The sequence below is a fragment of the Antedon bifida genome, chromosome 5, assembly GCF_963402885.1.
Source record: "Antedon bifida chromosome 5, ecAntBifi1.1, whole genome shotgun sequence".
NCBI classification, from domain to species: domain Eukaryota; kingdom Metazoa; phylum Echinodermata; class Crinoidea; order Comatulida; family Antedonidae; genus Antedon; species Antedon bifida.
In genome coordinates, this window is record NC_136230.1 from 22,070,763 (window position 1) to 22,084,278 (window position 13,516).

Consider the following 13,516-nt stretch of genomic DNA (forward strand, 5'->3'; position numbering starts at 1 on the left):
TACATGCAGTGTTTGTTGAAGGCATGGTGAAGACATTTCTCTTGAACTGTTTTGATGTTGCACATACTTTTGTGTTATGTTCCTGTGCTTGGAGGATGAATGTATTTGATAAAGGATTCTGGTGGTGAGAGAATGCATCCTCTTACCTAGTGATTTTGATGTTGGAATGTATGTGGCATCGTTGTTTAGTCTAATAGTGCATATATCTATCTGTACGACAGCTTAGTTTTATCAACTGTAAAACTCGTCCTAAATATTAAAAACCTACCCCCTAAATAATCTCTCTCAAACTAAAAAAATATATTTAAACAAATTGTCAAGTAGAGAATCGATCCTACAACCCCCAGGGCCATAGCCTCAATACAAGCCCACTGAGCCATCCAGCTTGGGGTTTACTTTGTATATGAATGAATAAAACCCGGCGCGAAAATAAAATGTTTAATCTGATAAACTAAAACTGGAATATCCAGTCCTCATTTATGCACTTTCTCTGCAAAAGACAGTCAAAGTCAGACTCAAGAGTCAATCTTCAACCAGGTTTTTGACAGAAAGATGACGATGTGAACAAGCAGTAATAATGGCACCAGGATATTTCAGAAGAGATTAAACCTCTACATGAAACTCTAGCTAAAATTATATGCCATGATACACTCGATTTATCATTATTATTATTTTTTGTTATTAAGAGCGTTATTTACATAGCGCTTTACACTTACAAAATGTTACAAACAATATCAAAAGCAACATAATAAATAAACAATACAGGTTCTCCACAGGCTATTCAGGCAATTCGATTCGGAGATGTAATTTTATTTTTTTTCTTAAAGAATAGAGGGTTGATGATTGACGAAAATTACTTGAGTTATTCCACAGTTGTCCATATTTTGAAAAGGATTTATCACCAGAGGTGGTAGTGACGCGTGGAACATAGAGTCTGGTAACATCAGCGAAGACCACTTCTACCTGGTTCATACCTAATGAGAAAATCTTTGATAAACAGAGGTGCAACACCGCTTATACATTTGTAAACGCCCACATTTTTAACAACCTTAGATGGGGTGTGATAATGACATCTACCACGTTGAGTGAAGTGGTGGTGGGAACAGAATTTGGGTGTTGTCAGTGTAAAGATGAAACAATACACCAGCGTCCCATAAAATATTTGTGATTGGTTTCGTGTACGCAGGGACCGACTAATAACCAAGCCTTGGTTGGTTTTTAGGTCGGAAAGGTCATGTCATCCCCCTTATAGTTACTCCTACCAACACGTTAATTTCACCCCATCTCACCCATGAACTAAATTTTATCAAAACATAGTGGTATGTGAGTAGATATGAAAAAAAGACAATTTGACAAAAGATCAGGTCGGAAAGGTCTGTCAGACCCCCTTAAAATGACCCCTTTCACGTTTATTGCAACCCACGTCATCCATACCAAATCGGTAAAAACATAGTAGTATAGTATACTGAAATATCAGACACTGACAAAATATCAGGCTGTAAAGGTCATGTCAGAACCTCTTACAATTCCATTCCTTTCTACTCCGGCACACCTCTCTTATCCCACGTGCCTTATATTACGGTTTTACACAATTTTTCAATCTATCCTTTTTAACCTCTAGAATTTCTATACGGAATTTTCGTAATAATTGTCTTTCTATAATTGTTTACATTTTAATGAAACTATTTTCAATTTTGTCTTAAATTTGTAAAATAACGTAATCTCCAGTATGATATACCTATGGTGTCTTGAACTTTGTTGTCAATGTCTTGTAAACATAGGCCTACTTTAAATTAATTTAAACCAAAACTAAACAAGAAATATTTCTTAGAAAAACGCCGCCCGACTTTTTGACTAACAATTTTAATCATTGTTCTTTCTTCAGATATAACATGGTTTATTATATCAATTATTTTTGTTTAACAATCAGTAGTAAACATTTTATGTAAATATAGTCTGGCCTATTGTACAGAACAAAAATATAATTATAAACTAAACTGTATATGTAGGCCTACATATGCCAGGTGAGTCCGCAGGCCATTTTGAGTCGGAGAAATCAGTTTATATTTTTTTTATTCATTTCATTTATTTCACTATCATCATCGCAGCCTTAGCTGAATTACAAAGATATTTACATTTTCTCAATATTAAAATTTGTATAAAAGTATAAAACCAATGATAATTATATATAAAAAAGGAGGCAATTTACACAAGAAATACAATACAGGAACATTCAACAAGTTTAGCATTAAAATATTAAAATAGAAAAAAAAAACACCTAAAAGGACCAATAAGAATCGCATAGCTGTACTGGGTGATATATAATGATTATTCATTTAGAAGCGAGATAAGGTATGGTATTGCACTTTTTCTATATCTTTCAACTCTGCATTTGGGTTGTTGATACTTTACACGTCTTAGTTTCATGTTACTTACATTCTTCACTGGAAACCATTTTCCAAAATGAATACTTTTTGAACAATTCAGAGCAAACTTATAGCATAGATTACGCCTTCTATCAGATAAAGTGTCTAAAGAAAGATCATTGAGTGCTTGGTCATAACATATGTAGTCATTACACAATATTATTCTGCAAGCCCTTTTTTGGACAGATTCTATCATATCACTTTGTTTCTTAGTGAGACTAGAATGCCATACTGGGACAGCATATTCAACACTTGGTCTTATGTAACTCTTAAATACATCTACAAGATCAAATTTCGGAAGATTGAACTTTCTTAATCTACACAATATAGGCCTATGCAGACGTCTGCTGGCTTTGGATACAATTTCTTTAACAATAGGCCTACCTCCCAAGTGTATGCGTACGTACTATCTGGACCTCCGAGTGGTAAGAAGTTCATGGCATACAGGACATTGAAAATGTAATAACTTAGCTATAATAAGATGTTGGCTAAGCGAAAATGGCATGTTTTTTGTTTAGTAATGTATGAAATATTTATTTTAGGTTATTTTTAGGCCAATACATACAAATATCTATGATAATAGATAACGATTAAAGTTTTAAAAGTGGACCATTACCATGACTTACCTTGAAATCCACCCAATATGTATGTTACAGTGACAATGTTGTTCGTGTACTACTTAATTACCGCGCAACGCGTTCATCGCGTCGCATGTAGCATGATTGCGCGCTAGGTATCCAGCACAACAGCTATAGCAACGTACCAACACAAATCATCTGCAGCTTAATATATCAACTGTGTATGAAATACTGAGCGATAAATTCCGAATTATCTTCGTAACTATTACCGATTTATTTAAGCTATTGCGTAAAAACAATGGAAAAGGTTCCAACGAACCGTGGTGAGTAGAGAAATCATTTAGAAACTTTTTATATAAATAGAAATAATAGTTGAAATGAATGACATTTTTTTTTGGACACGATCAATTTCTTCGCTGTGGAAATATTCACCCATTAGGATAGACCTATATTAATTTTGTGTGACTAGAAGATAAATTGTTTAGGTAGCTTTACCTTTTTTTAATATTTGCAGATATAATTGTCAACGAAGCGTTCGGGCCTGTCATCCAAGGACTAAAACCAATATCCAGTTTCCGTGGGAAGACAAAGGCACAAGACGATGCTACGAAGACCAGCATCACTGATTTGGCAGTCAAGCCAAAGGTTGAACGTCTTCGACACAGGATTAAGCCACCAGTTGCACCAAAACCAGCAAAGAAAAGTGTAAAAAAGATGGCGGCGCATTCAATCCAAGACGTTGACAATATTGTAAACGAGGACAATTTTCATCAGATTAAGCCACCAGTTGCACCAAAACCAGCAAAGAAATGGGTAAAAAAGATGGCGCATTCAATCCAAGATGATGACAATATTGTAAACGAGAACAAGTTTCATCAGATTAAGTCACCAGTTGCACCAAAACCAGCAAAGAAAAGTGTAAAAAATATGGCGCATTCAATCCAAGGTGATGGCAATATTGTAAACGAGGACAAGTTTCATCAGATTAAGCCACCAGTTGCACCAAAACCAGCAAAGAAAAGTGTAAAAAAGATGGCGCATTCAATCCAAGGTGATGGCAATATTGTAAACGAGGACAGCTTTCATCAGATTAAGCCACCAGTTGCACCAAAACCAGCAAAGAAAAGTGTAAAAAAGATGGCGCATTCAATCCAAGGTGATGACAATATTGTAAACGAGAACACGTTGAAAAAGCCACCCAAAATATTCGGCTGGGCGAAACTCCTTGGCAACAGGAGGGGTGCATCTGTGAAAAATATGACACAGAACTTTATGCAGGACAACAATAGACAGGTACATTACGGACATACAATAGTGCCATTTCTTTTTTTCTGTTATTCACAGGATTTAGTACATCTCTCACAATCAACATGATTTTTCTCAACTGGTGACCAGATCATAAAGTTTATTTTGTAATGCCTCATTTGACTGTTTTATGAATGTTATTATTCATTTTACAAGTAATTTTACATGGTGTAATGTAATTCAATTGTTGTGTTAAACAATTAACGATTCTTTTCTAAGAATAACATGGACATTTTTTAGGTTTTTTTGTAAGCTGCTTTAATAAATTATACCCATATTCATCGTTTAATTTTACAGGCTTCTCATGTTGAAGACATCCCAGTTACTGGAAAATCAACTCGAAATATGATAGATAGTTTTGAAAGTTTTGTTGAGAAAAAGGTAGAAGATATGCCGAAGAAGTCAAAACCATCACTTGCTGGTGATTGGAACGATGATGAGGATGAGATATTTTATGATGCACTTTCAGGTACTTTTTACAATCAATCAATCTAATTATTTCTCTTATTTTCACAAGTTTTTTTTAAAACCCTGCATGGATGAAATAATGTACAAAATGTCACACATTTGCATTTTACAGACTTGAATGACATTATTGATGAACCTCAATGCATCAGTGGTTCTGAAGATATTTAAAATCATGTGCAAGAAGATGTAGAAAGTACAAGAAAGGTCAGTGGACTGGATGTTAGCACCAAGGCAGCAGCTGCAGCCATTGAAGTCTTTGGCAATAACATGCCTCTTGACGATAGTACCCCAAATGTTGTCGTCGTGGTCACTAAAAAAGCGAAGGATTACATTGGAGATGTTGTTCCTAATAGCCTTGCTATCATCAATAGGGACAAAGTTAGCAAAGTCGTCCCAAAAAAGTTTGTAATATCAGAAAACATCACCACTTCCAATGATATCACCAATGGCATTGACAAAAATGCAGTGGATGAGTACATCTCCGGCATTATCTCAACCAGCATGAAGACTGTCGATGTAACCAACACCTTGATTGACAACACCATCTCTGAAATTTATATTAACGGCACTGTGTCCAACGACAAGATTGACGAACCTGCCTCTGATGCCAAGATTGATGACCCACTCACCGATGGCAAGATTGACAACATCATCCTTGATGTTGAAATTGACGACCCCATCCCTGATGTTGAGATTGACACCAATGCAGTCAGACAGTATGTCTCTGAAATTATTCGCTACAGCCATTATGTCGTGACCATTGACGATAGTAAAACTTTCGAAGATGCCGTTCCAAGCTGCAAGTCAAGCGAAGGTGATTTATTTTATTATATCAAAATAAACATGCATTTTATTATGTTTTTTATTTACTAATACAAATAGTACTATATTATTAAAAACAAAATGAAGACATTGTAATAATTCCTTACAGACAATTTGGCTGGTGATATCCCTGCTAACCAGAATTCTACAGATGTACCACGAGCAGGAATTTTCAGACGGTTTTTTCGCAGACTTCGACGAGGCATTCGTAATATCGGTCACCACAGAACACTGACAGAGGAAATCCAGGATGCTACCGGTGAAGATAACGACATCACAGATGCAAGTGTCAATGATGCCAGTGCCAATGACACCAGCAATCCTAGCAATGGCAGTGATCAAGAAGACACATTTGACAATACTTCACGCCACAGGTTCCTCTCTGCATTGTTATGCTACAAAGACTAATCAACGTACCGTGCAATATAATACAGAACTACTTATCATTATTACTGCAAAACCATTGGATTTTATAACTGTATATTTATAACCAGAATGATACATATTATGTCTCATATTATATCAAATGCTTAAATATAAGATTTTAAAGATTTTCAAAATATTGTATTTGCATTTATTACTGGCATTTGTGTTCATTCACATCTGGGACTACACATTTCACCAGTTGATGTTCAAGTTGATTATGAACATGGTGATAATAATGATAATGACGAATAATTATGATACACACATTATATCTAGAAAAGATGACGATGTTGACAAAGAAAATGAAAAATAATAAATCTAACAGTCGGGGAAATCAGTTTATAGGCCTACCTCCCAAGTTTATGCGTACGTACTATCTGGACCTCCGCGTGGTAAGAAGTTCATGGCATACAGGACATTGAAAATGTAATAACTTAGCTATAATAAGATGTTGGCTAAGCGAAAATGGCATGTTTTTTGTTTAGTAATGTATGAACTATTTATTTTAGGTTATTTTTAGGCTAATGCATACAAATATCTATGATAATAGATAACGATTAAAGTTTTAAAAGTGGACCATTACCATGACTTACCTTGAAATCCACCCAATATGTATGTTGTTACGGTGACAATGTTGTTCGTGTACCTAATTACCGCGCAACGCGTTCATCGCGTCGCATGGTAGCATGATTGCACGCTAGGTATCCAGCACAACAGCTATAGCAACGTACCAACACAAATCATCTGCAGCTTGATATATCAACTGTGTATGAAATACTGAGCGATAAATTCCGAATTATCTTCGTAACTATTATCGATTTATTTAAGCTATTGCGTAAAAACAATGGAAAAGGTTCCAACGAACCGTGGTGAGTAGAGAAATCATTTAGAAACTTTTTATATAAATAGAAATAATAGTTGAAATGAATGACATTCTTTTTGGACACGATCAATTTCTTCGCTGTAGAAATATTCACCCATTAGGATAGATCTATATTAATTTTGTGTGACTAGAAGATAAATTGTCTAGGTAGCTTTACAGTGTACTTTATCCTTTTTTTAATATTTGCAGACATAATTGTCAACGAAACGTTCGGGCCTGTCATCCAAGGACTAAAACCAATATCCAGTTTCCGTGGGAAGACAAAGGCACAAGGAGACGATGCTACGAAGACCAGCATCACTGATTTGGCAGTCAAGCCAAAGGTTGAACGTCCTCGACACAGGATTAAGCCACCAGTTGCACCAAAACCAGCAAAGAAAAGTGTAAAAAAGATGGCGGCGCATTCAATCCAAGACGATGACAATATTGTAAACGAGGACAATTTTAATCAGATCAAGCCACCAGTTGCACCAAAACCAGCAGAGAAATGTGTAAAAAAGATGGCGCATTCAATCAAAGACGATGACAATATTGTAAACGAGAACAAGTTTCATCAGATTAAGTCACCAGTTGCACTAAAACCAGCAAAGAAAAGTGTAAAAAATATGGCGCATTCAATCCAAGGTGATGGCAATATTGTAAACGAGGACAAGTTTCATCAGATTAAGCCACCAGTTGCACCAAAACCAGCAAAGAAAAGTGTAAAAAAGATGGCGCATTCAATCCAAGGTGATGGCAATATTGTAAAAGAGGACAGGTTTCATCAGATTAAGCCACCAGTTGCACCAAAACCAGCAAAGAAAAGTGTAAAAAAGATGGCGGCGCATTCAATTCAAGACGATGACAATATTGTAAACGAGGACAATTTTCATCAGATTAAGCCACCAGTTGCACCAAAACCAGCAAAGAAATGGGTAAAAAAGATGGCGCATTCAATCCAAGACGATGACAATATTGTAAACGAGAACAAGTTTCATCAGATTAAGTCACCAGTTGCACTAAAACCAGCAAAGAAAAGTGTAAAAAATATGGCGCATTCAATCCAAGGTGATGGCAATATTGTAAACGAGGACAAGTTTCATCAGATTAAGCCACCAGTTGCACCAAAACCAGCAAAGAAAAGTGTAAAAAAGATGGCGCATTCAATCCAAGGTGATGGCAATATTGTAAAAGAGGACAGGTTTCATCAGATTAAGCCACCAGTTGCACCAAAACTAGCAAAGAAAAGTGTAAAAAAGATGGCGCATTAAATCCAAGGTGATGACAATTGTAAACGAGAACACGTTAAAAAAGCCGCCCAAAATATTCGGCTGGGCGAAACTCCTTGGCAACATCAAAACAAGAGGTGCATCTGTGAAAAATATGACACAGAACTTTATGCAGGACAACAATAGACAGGTACTGTACGGACATACAATAGTTCCATTTCTTTTTTTCTGTTATTCACAGGATTTAGTACATCTCTCACAATCAACATGATTTTTCTCAACTGGTGACCAGATCATAAAGTTTATTTTTTAATGCCTCATTTGACTGTTTTATGAATGTTATTATTCATTTTACAAGTAATTTTACATAGTGTAATGTAATTCTATTGTTGTGTGGTAAACAATTAACGATTCTTTCCTAAGAAGAACATTTTTTGTCGCGTGGACGCGACTCTATAGTTCACTATGTCGGTCGGTCGTTCTGTCGGTTTGTCGGTCTGTCTGTCGGTCTGTCGGTCTGTCTGTCGGTCCGGTATCACTATGCATTGTAGCACGCGACTTAATGGCTGTTGGTCTTGTTTAGTACTGTAAGCTGCTTTAATTATACCCATATTCATCGTTTAATTTTACAGGCTTCTCATGTTGAAGACATCCCAGTTACAGGAAAATCAACTCGAAATATGATAGATAGTTTTGAAAGTTTTGTTGAGAAAAAGGTAGAAGATATGCCGAAGAAGTCAAAACCATCACTTGCTGGTGATTGGAACGATGATGAGGATGAGAGCGATGATGAGGATGAGGTATTTTATGATGCACTTTCAGGTACTTATTACAATCAATCTAATTATTTCTCTTATTTTCACAAGTTTTTTTAAAACCCTGCATGGATGAAATAATGTACAAAATGTCACACATGTTTGCATTTTACAGACTTGAATGACATTATTGATGAACCTCAATGCATCAGTGGTTCTGAAGATATTAAAAATCATGTGCAAGAAGATGTAGAAAGTACAAGAAAGGTCAGTGAGCTGGATGTTAGCAACGAGGCAGCAGCTGCAGCCATTGAAGTCTTTGACAATAACATGCCTCTTGACGATAGTACCCCAAATGTTGTCGTCGTGGTCACTAAAAAAGCAAAGGATTACATTGGAGATGTTGTCCCTAATAGCCTTGCTATCATCAATAGGGACAAAGTTAGCAAAGTCGTCCCAAAAAATTGTGTAATATCAGAAAACATCACCACTTCCAATGATATCACCAATGGCATTGACAAAAATGCAGTGGATGAGTACATCTCCGGCATTATCTCAACCAGCATGAAGACTGTCGATGTAACCAACACCTTGATTGACAACACCATCTCTGAAATTGATATTAACGGCACTGTGTCCAACGACAAGATTGACAACAATGTCTCTGATGTCGAGATTGTTGACACCTTCTCCGATGCCAACATTAAATACACCGTCTCAAATGCCAAGATTGACGAACCTGCCTCTGATGCCAAGATTGATGACCCACTCACCGATGGCAAGATTGACAACATCATCCTTGATGTTGAAATTGACGACCCCATCCCTGGTGTTGAGATTGACATTCAATTCAGTCAGACAGTATGTCTCTGAAATTATTCGCTACAGCCATTATGTCGTGACCATTGACGATAGTAAGACTTTCGAAGATGCCGTTCCAAGCTGCAAGTCAAGCGAAGGTGATTTATTTTATTATTTAAAAATTCATGCATTTTATTATGTTTTTTATTTACTAATACAATTAGTACTATATTATTAAAAACAAAATGAAGACATTGTACCTATTATTTTCTTAAAGACAATTTGGCGGGTGATGTCCCTGCTAACCAGAATTCTACAGATGTACCACGAGCAGGAATTTTCAGACGGTTTTTTCGACGAGGCATTCGTAATATCGGTCACCACAGAACACTGACAGAGGAAATCCAGGATGCTACCGGTGAAAATAACGAAAGCACAGATGCCAGTGTCAATGATGCCAGTGCCACCAGCAATGCTAGCAATGGCAGTGATGAAGAAGACACAGTTGACAATACTTCACGCCACAGGTTCCTCTCTGCATTGTTATGCTACAAACACTAATCAACGTACCGTGCAATATAATACAGAATCAACTACTTATCAATATTACTGCAAAACCATTGGATTTTATAACTGTATATTTATAACCAGAATGATACATATTATGTCTCATATTATATCAAATGCTTATATATAAGATTTCAAAGATTTTCAAAATATTGTGTTTGCGTTTATTACTGGCCTTTGTGTTTATTCACATCTGGGACTACACATTTCACCAGTTGATGCTCAGGTTAATTATGAACATGGTGATAATAATGATAATGACGAATAATTATGATACACACATTATATCTAGAAATATAGATGACGATGTTGCAACAGAAAATGAAAAATAATAAATCTAACAATAACTCAATAAATAAATACATTAATTTATCTTTAAACAAAATCAAAGGATGTATTAGATGTTAAAAAGGCGCGTTTTAAGTTCTTTAAAAAAAAATAGCAATAGATTGATTTATTAATATGCGGCGAGGGAAAGAATTCCAAAAAGAGTTAGCAGAGAACAAATACGACCTTTGTCCATAGGATTTGGTGTTTATTCTAGGAACAACCAGTAGGTTTTGATCAGCCGAACGAAGACAAGCAAGAGGGGTGTAGGAGGAAAGAAGATCAAGGAGATAAGTAGGTTGTTTAAAAAGTAGAGATTTAAATTTTAGTAAAAGGATCTTATATTTTATACGGGTAGCCAATGGATGTTATATATAATACTAGGAGATATGTGTGAGGATCTTCTAGCAGAATGCGTGTTAGAATGCGTGCAACAATGTGGTCACGCATGCGTTTGTGAAAAATGTGCATTTCATTAACACGTTGAAATGCGGGACCGTCCCACAAACGAGACGGTAACTAGGCCTATGGTGATGAAATAACATATTCTTCACCTTTGAAATATAATATAATAAGGAAGGTCTACTAGGCTATGTATTTGAAATGAGTAATATTACAGTAGTAGGTTTACCTAAAAATGCTCGTCTAGTAACAACCTTTGAATGGAATCATGTATTACATCACCTGATGTACAGTAAACAAAAACAAAAAAGTAAAGAGAAGTGAACTTGTCTTTATAGTTGAAACAAGCAATGACGCTGTTTTAAGCTTATATTAACCAATATGTAAAATATACTAAAATAAAATAAATAAACACCTTTTTTCCATTTGTCATTGATACTTGACCACAACTAACACTTCCTATAAGCTGGCTTCAACTTGTATGTAATATTAATAAAATAGAACTGGAGCTTTTACACTCGTCAATTGTTATATACTAAAAATACAAACATTACTTTATTAAAGATTAAGAATTAAAAAGATACAGTAATTACCGGCCAGATTTTCTAAGTTTTGTCCCGCCCAACACATTTAGAACCAGTGCCTAGGGCAACAACTTCATATACTTGAAAAGTTCTAGACAATAATAAACTATATCAGTGGTACCAGATCTATTTTTTAAAGTGCGGTGGTGTGACCAGGCTAATAGATCAGTATCAGTTCCGAACTTGTCTTATCATTTTTATTTATTTTTTAACTGGGAAAGGGGTGGGGGAGACTTTTCCCAACAGTGGATCCATCATACATGCAAATCCATAATTTAATAGACTAGATATAGATGCCGGCCATGTGTTGCGTCTTGCCAGTTGAAAGGGTCTACCTGTACATTTATAGATGTTGTGCCGCTGCTTAAAATTAAAAGATGAAGGTGTTCAAAATGACCAGGTACAATTACTTTGGCTAATGCAGTGTTTGTTGAAGGCATGGTGAAAGGATTTCAATGTACTTGTACATGTCTTGAACTGTTTTGATGTTGCACATACTTGTGTGTTATGTTCCTGTGCTTGGAGGATGACTGTAGTTGATGAAGAATTCTGGTAGTGAGAGAATTACTTAATTGTATATGAATGAATAAAACATACGTAGGCCTAAGCATTTTAACTGACCAATCAGAACAGGTTTGACATCTTTTCTTGAATTTGAACTTTGTTTGGGTGACATTTCTGAGCATCCCAATGCTTCCGAAGGCGTTGCTTTCGAAGACGTCACAAGTCTTTTAAATAAAATCATAAAATTCACTTTTTGGCTCAGATATATACTGTTTTGTATGTTTTTCAGAGTTTCCAACCCTTTTAAAGCCATCCTAAGGCGTTCAATGTGATACAATGTCAAAATAATGGCTACAACATACATATGGGGCATTTTAGGTCGTTACCTTATTTCTCACTACGAAAGTATTGAGTGTGTGCCGTAAAAGATTTAGTCGTGTCTAGCGCCACCTACCGGTGGTTCCAGCAGCATTGCGTCCAGCAGCTTGGACCTATCAATTAGTCGAGTTTACAAAATGTCAAAAATTAGATAATAAAGCTTTCCGCTTGATATAGCTTCTGAATGAGTAGTCCTCTCGGGAGATATAGCTGTCTAAAGCCGCGGCGCGAAAATAAAATGTTTAATTTGTTATGTTTGGACACACTACAATGTTTGTACAAATTTTGGTATGGGAGATGTGGATGTGTTTGGGAGGGTATCAGTATTATTATTATTATTTTTTTTTTTTATTTTATTCAATCGAAACCAACAGCGATAATTACCGCCACTAAAAGGTTTGATACAAACAGGACTGTTAAAAGCACCTTAATTGATTGGTCCTAACATTGATCAAGGGCTTCTCTCGTCCAGTGCCCACCTTCACCAGATACTAGATGCAGGGGCTGCCATAAGAGTCAGCAATGCTGATTTCAAATGCCTAACGGGACCCCAGCTCCATATACAGCACCCGATATTTCCAGATGGTCTCATCCAAGCTCTAACCAGGCCCAACGTTTCTTAACTTCGGTGATATGACGAAAACCGGTGTTTCAATATATTTATCCATAATATAAAATAGTGTCCTAGTAGCTATCGTTATTGTTTTCCAGACTATTGTAATAGATAGTATGGAACTATACACAAGTCGTAGGCCTACTTATTTACAAGTGTATTTCAAACTGTAGGCCTATTCATGTAAAATTGAGATCCAGCCACTGATAGTCACAGCATTGTCATTTTTTCAGTAATTTGCCTTTTGGATTAATTTAAATAGAAACACTTTATAGTTTGTTATGGTACGTTGTCTAGGTAACTAACTCTATCACAAAACCAAATGGTGGAACATCACGCTGCATTATATCGTTCAGAAATCTTGAGGGAAGCTCCTGATCTGCCGTCTGGTGGCCATCAGAGACAAAACAAAACAGTGCCGTTGTTTGTAAACGATTTTATTGGTCAGGGCAAACTATTGACATACAAA